Here is a 6,990-nt window from a genome sequence, read left to right as displayed (position 1 = left end):
ATCCCCCGAAAATATCTCCCAAAACAATCATTTTGGTTATGTATTAAAGCCGGATGTATTCCGACAATACGAACACATACCCTAAATGACCACATATCCCATAAATCCATCTTACGTTACATTTCCTACGTCGAAAAAAACTTTCGACAAAACCGAAATGCAACGAAAATGAAAAAGTTCCCAACCCTATTAAAGCTCTCATAAACTCACGCATACACTGAACTACCAACCCGCAACGAAGAGAAACGTCAAACTAAAAAATTATTGCAAGTGATGTGTTGTGCTGTGTGTTAATTGTACATTTTCCAGGTAATTTACCAAATATTATACCGAAATGGCCCAAAAAACGTGCAGATAAAACGTTTCCGAAAGACGGCTAACGTAATGGAAGGTGAGTCAACTAATTTTTGTTGTTTTTCTTGTATTTTCAGGCTGAAACGGACCAACCAAAACAAACCAAAACAAACCCACTCAGATGAAGGCTGGGATGTTTCCGCGCGGCACTGGACTGTTCTGGACGGACGGATTTGGACTCTTGAAGCGGACGACAAATTGATGCTGGTGAGTTTAAATGATTTTTTTTTTAATGTTTGCCAGACCGGCTAACAAACGTTTGACGAATTTCAGAATCGAAGGATGTCGCATGCAGCTGGACTGGACATGAATGTGGACCACGGCACGGGGCCGGAACTATTTAGCGGGACTGGCGCTGGACGGACTGCTGCCATGCTGACCCGGAATTGCCTCAAACGGCCTATTTGAAGACAGCTATAACGGATGCCGAGAAGGGAAGTTGACTTCCAGTTAAAGGTAAGTGTGTGAACAAATTTTAATGTTTTCTTTTTCATTTTAGGAACAATCGGATGGCAAAACCCAAGATGCGAAATCCACCCCCAAGGAAGACTTCAATAAGAACCTACATTTAACATAAACTCCCACATTAAACATTAACCCACTAAATCCCAAAATTTTTGCTAAATATTGTGATAAATAAATAAACACTTAAATAACTAACAAAGAAATAAATAACAATTAACAAATAACATGAATATAAAGAAATATACAATAATTTTAAGTACTAACATAGATATAAGGAAACATTGTGAACTACAAACTAACATTACTTATATCCGAAAAATAGTATTTACAAAATTTTTATACATTGGGTGATCGTGCAAAGGCACAATCCCCTTTCTTCTTCCACCCACAAGTCTTGTATAGGTTGTTAACAAGGTATGTGTATCCCGATGCAATACAACCTGTGTTTTTTTCAAACATGGTTAATTTTCCAGGAACACTGCCGATTTCTTTAAAATTGCAATGCTATTCAGCTAAAGCAATTTGTTACTGACAGCTCGATTAACTCGGGTTTGCTCAACATTGTCTGCCGACTTCTGAGTCTTATTTCACGATCAACGTTTAAGATTCCCCAGTCTTAAACTCACGCTTTATTGCTTCTCGTTTAATGATTGCGATACTCCTCATCAACGCACTGGTGGCTCCGAGTTCTTGGTTTTATAGCTCATCGTCCTGATGAAATCAAGGACTCGCTCTGTCTTCTGGTCGAGGGGAACTTGTTCGTTCAGTAACAAATGTTTTATACTCAAGAGTGCTGCAACTCAAGGAGATCTAAAATGACCATAATCCAACACGTTCGCAAAGTTCTTCTTGAGCTAGAATGAAGATCTTAGCAACAAGGATGCCCCCAGTAAATGAAAGTTGTTGTGGGGGTGCACTGTCTGAAGGACAGTGCTAACTTTACGAACTGCGGTACAGTATTTTCTGCAACCAGAGCAAAAGCATCATGGTGCGTTGTCTCAATCAGTAAATACTGAGAGGTACATAGCTTGACTTTTATTCGATCAACCAGTGATCGATGTTAAAGCTGAACTTGAAAGAGTAAGTTTCTTGAGAAACTTGCAGTTGAAAATTCCCAGTCTCTTCCCCTTCAAGTCCTCAAGGTCATAACAGTGGGTTCCTACTACCCTTTTCACTACGGCTGGCACATACTTGGGGGCCAGCTTTGCAGAAAATCCCTTGCCTTTGTCCGATTGTTCCATGTTTTTCTTCAGAACCTTCTCACCCACAGAGTAAGTTGGACAATTGGCATTGGAGCGAAGATTATAGTAGGACGAGTGTTTGCTGTACGCCGCTTTCAAGTTCTCCCGAACCTCTTCGAGCATTTTCTCCCTTTCCTCGTTCTTCAGCTGACCATCGTTGGTCGTTTGCGAATCCCTCAGATAGCGATATTCCCTACCGTCGGAAACCATATTCCGGCCGAACATAACGAAGTACGGAGTGTAGCGAGTGGCATCGTGAACTGAGTTGCGCACGGCATTGGCTATCTGTTGTAAGTTATTGGCCCATTCTTTGTGGTCTTTCCGGATTGAGGCTCGTATTGCTGTCGTGATTACACGGTTGACTCGTTCCGTATCGTTTACCTGAGGATGGTAGTTCGGAGTTCTCCAGTGCGTCACGTTATACTTCGCTAGCAGACTTTGGAACATCGCTGAAGTAAACTGTGTCCCATTGTCCGACAGGATCACTTCCGGAACACCGAACAGCAGGAAGATGATGTTTTCCACAAATTGTACCAACGTTTCCGCGGTCGCTTGCCTAAAAGGCTGCACCAGCACAAACTTGCTGAAGAGATCAGTTACGACGAGGAGACAAGTACTTCGGCCTTTGCCGGAAGCTGGAAGTGGACCGACATAGTCCATAGCCAAGAACTGCCAGGGATACTGAGCCAACTTCTTCTGCTCTGCCATTGGCGCGGTCGTATTCTGGTTTGTCGCTTTACTAGTTTGGCATGCAAGGCACGCCTGACATTGCCTTTTCACTTCGCTGCTCATTCGTGGCCAGAAATAGCGCTCCTTCACCGCTGCTAGTGTCTTCTCCGGACCGAGATGAGCTCGATCGTGAATTTCCTGGACGATTTCCTTCCGCTCTACCTTCGACGGGTATCTCTTCCACTGGAATCGTGCATCTTCCACTTTTTTGTCCCCTTTGACGTACTTCAAGATCAGTCCATCTATCACCCTGAAATCCGAGAAACTCGCTGGGTCTTTCTGGATCTTCGCCGCTAATTCCTGATGCTCAACATCGGCAGTCAGGGTAAATATCGTCTCCACCGACCTCGACAAACAATCTGCCAGGATATTGTTTTTACCCTTCCGGTATTCTAACTCGATGTCGTATGACTGAATCTTCAAAGCCCACCTTAGCAACTTCGAATTGCCAGATTCCACCCCGATCGTGAATAACCACAGCAAACTACGTGCGTCGGTAACCACCTTGAAGCGAGAACCCTCCACGTAGTGACGAAAATGCTCAATCGCTAGCAAAACACCCAAGCATTCTTTCTCCACGCTGGCGTACTTCCGTTGCGTGCTACTCAGCTTCTTGCTGAAGTAGGCGATCACTCTCGGCTGATCATCAACGTGCTGTATCAGTGCAGCACCAACCGCATTATCCGATGCATCAGACTCGATCGTAAACGGCTTGTCGAAGTCTGGATTCCCTAGAATCGGCGCCGACACGAAAGCTGCCTTTAGCTCTCCGAAAGCTGTCTCGGCTGCTTCTGTCCACACGAACTTCTTTTTTGACTTTTTCAGCAGATCGGATATCGGGGCTACGATGCGGCTGTAGTCCTGTATAAAACGCTGGTAGAACCCTGCCAAACCTAAAAGTCTCCGAATGTCCTTCACGCTCTTCGGACGGGTATAGTCGAGAATTGGTGAAATCCGCGCATTGTCAATCGATACGCCGCGCTCCGTCAAAAGGTACCCGAGGTATGACACCTGTTTCCTGCAGAATCTACTTTTATCAAGCGAAATAGTCAGATTTGCCTTTGCCAAACGATCTGCTACTATTTTCAGCAGTCTCACATGCTCACTGAACGAATTCGTCGCTATCACGATATCGTCCAGATAGACGAAAACGTTTGGTTCGAGATCGAATCCGATTACCCGGTCCATAAGCCGGCACATCGTGAACGGTGCGTTTGTTAAACCAAACGGACAAACTTTGAACCGAAACAAGCCTTGCGGTGTGCGGAATGCCGTATAGTCCCTTGATTCTTCCTTTAGAGGAATCTGGAAATAGGCATCCTTCAAATCCACTACCGAATAATACTTCGCCCTCCCTAAACGATGAAAGATCTCTCCCATGTTCCTCATCGGGTACGAGTCTTTCTTAGTCCAGGCGTTTATCTTGCGAGAGTCCAGACAGACTCGTAGTTTACCATTCGCTTTCCGAACTGGTACTAAAGCGCTGGCCCACTCGCTCGAACACTCTTCGATAGCATCCATCTGCTTGTATCGTTCAATCTCAGCTTCCATTTCCGCTTGTACTGCTGGTGAACACCGATACCATGGTTGTCTTCTCGGTTTTGCTTCTTCGGTCAACCGAATCTCGTGTTGCAACAACGAGGTCCTACCCAACTTATTTGCTGTTGTGCATGGAAATTTCTTAATTGCTTCAATCAGCTCCTTTCGTTCGACGGGTGTCAGATCATGTTCCGTTTCTACCGTCTCCGGAGTCGTTTTTGAAGGTTCCGGTAGCTCTAGAGCCGGAATATCCAACGTCGCATCAGGGTCAACATTCTTCAACGCGGGTAGCGTCTCGATCGGCAGCAAGGTGAATTGGATCGTATCCACCTTTTCATTTCCCGTTGGAGTTGTCTCAACAGTGGCCACTCGTTCAAATCCGTGCTCTCCCTCAATCATCGGCTCGATTCCGAACGATTTCCAGAAGTTGTATCCCAGGATCAGCTCTCTACAAATCTGCGGTACCACTAGCGTCGGAATCACTCTGGTCATTCCCTTGAATACCATCGGTAGCTGTACGAATCCGAGACATTCATGTACGGTTTTGTCGGCCGTGACAATCTACAGCGGGCTACGCTGCATCGTCAGTCCATATCTTTTGGCAATATCAGTCATGCTCGTGACACTGACGCTTGCTCCAGAGTCGAGTAGAGCGTCGTAATCGGTGTCAAAAATCTTCACGGTTACGTGAGGGCTGCTCTCGGTGTGGACCCTTACTTCACACACCTTCAGAAACGGGTCCTCAAACGGACTAGAACTGGGAACATCGTTCGTCGGCGGAATGCTGTTGTTCCCTACTCCGCATTCCTGACCTAGTTTCCCGATGGATTACCAATCCTGTCCCGGTCAATCCGTGGGTGGTTCTCGCAGGTCACCGTCGTCTTACCGGGTGTTCCGCAGATGTAGCAGAACAACTGCTTTTCGTGTCTGCAGTTTCGCCAAATATGTCCCGTTTGGCGGCAATTCCAGCAAAGGGGACCATTTGTCTGTTCGACTGCCGGCGTGGTACTGGGTTGTTGAGCACGCGTTACTGATTTGGACTGCTCCTTTGCCCGCCGATCACCATCGAACCTCTTTCCTAACGCGTTCACCTCTTCTGCTTCGGAATAGGATCCCGTCGACTCTTCAGCCTCGATGTTGTGTAGACCCGTCGTGTTACGTGTCGGTCCTTCTCGACACTGTCTGAGTGCCGGATCGTTCGCATCGATACGGTACGCATAGTATTCGAGCTTGCGCAAATCTCGTACAGTTCTGCACGCCAGTTTGGAACGGTAGTGTGGACGCATGTTGTCCCAAATGACTTCAAACACCCTTTCCTGATCAAGTGGTGATGATAGAAGCTTGTTCAACCTCTCTATCTCCGTCTTAAACGTCAAGAACGGCTCGTTCCTAAGTTGTTTCCGCTCGTAAATTTTCTGACGATTTCCCTGGTCCTTGTTCGGGTTGCCGTACATGTAGCGGATTTTCTCCTCGAAGTCCTGCCAATCTAGGAACTCGTCAGCGTAGCACAAGTACCAATCGTAGGCATCTCCTCGCAATATGGTATGCACTCGCTGCAACAGGATGTCATCTGCGATCCGGTCCATTCGCGCTAGCCTACGAATCTTATGGAGAAAATCTTCTAACGATCGATGGCGGGGGTTGCCACTAAAAGTTAGATGCCATTTCTCCATACGCCGGTCTGCGTCCTGAATCTCACGATCCGCGATTCGTCGATTCACACGACGTCTTGGACGAAACTGCTCAGTGTCATACTCATCTTCGTCCTCGCTACTCTGCAGGATTACTGCACTCTGCCTTCGATGCAGGCCACCGGTGGGATTACCTCGACTAGCCCACTGAGAAAAACTCCGTCTGTCGCTCCACCGTCTATCAGCTGGATCCTCCCGTTCAGCTATTCTCGTCTCCATATTATACATTCTGCTCAACCGTCGCGCTTGCTCCTGACCGTCTCGTGTATCGTAGTAGGAACGGTCGCTTACTGTCTCCATCCGTCGTTCAACTGATTCCCTTCGAATCGCTCGTCCCCTATCGGACTCATCCTGTCTCGTCTGTGGAATGCCGCTATATCGTCGTTGTGGTACCTCTTCTCTCAGCCTGCGTTCGGTTTCTGGACGGTTGACTCGGTTGTACGGTGTCGGTTGCGCTTCTCTGTCGAACTCCACCCTACTCATCAGCTCAGGAACTTGAAGCCCTCGATTGGAAGGGTTGACGAACCTCGTCGGATCCGGTATCTGGGTTGCCAGTCTAAATTCTGCCAATTCTCGCCTCAACTCAGCCACTTGCATTCTCAGCATTCTGTTTTCGTTGTTTAATTGGTTTTCCCTCTTCAGTTGTTCCTCACTTGCCGTTTTGGGAATAGCTCCAAGGGATCGCTTCGAATGCTCATCAGACGACCTGTCTTCGCGTTCTTGTCCGTCGTCTCGATGCTCCTCGTCTTTCCTATCATCATTCCCTGACTCCAATGCCATCTGCTGATTATTGACAACTTCTTCTGAATGAGAATTTTCGAAACCCTTCTTCCCACTAAATTTGTTCAACACACTTCGAATTTCCCCCACGAGTTCTTTACGCATGGTTTCGGATCCCGGATCCTCGGCGATGCTTCGGGCGACCCTAAGCGCGTAATGTTTCAAACGGGAAATGCACCTTTCATCTGGAC

At 47.0% G+C, this 6,990-nt stretch overlaps 1 long non-coding RNA gene across 1 annotated transcript; it reads left to right on the top strand.

The window, feature by feature from the left end:
* Positions 1–263: 263 nt before the first annotated feature.
* LOC131692127 (uncharacterized) lies at positions 264–1,018 on the top strand. Its single transcript, XR_009305923.1, has 3 exons — positions 264–309; positions 432–561; positions 628–1,018. It is a non-coding gene; the product is annotated as an uncharacterized LOC131692127 (long non-coding RNA).
* Positions 1,019–6,990: the final 5,972 nt, after the last annotated feature.

The sequence above is a fragment of the Topomyia yanbarensis genome, chromosome 1 (assembly GCF_030247195.1).
Source record: "Topomyia yanbarensis strain Yona2022 chromosome 1, ASM3024719v1, whole genome shotgun sequence".
In the NCBI taxonomy this organism is placed as follows: Eukaryota; Metazoa; Arthropoda; class Insecta; order Diptera; family Culicidae; genus Topomyia; species Topomyia yanbarensis.
This window is presented reverse-complemented; position numbering and strand designations above follow the sequence as displayed.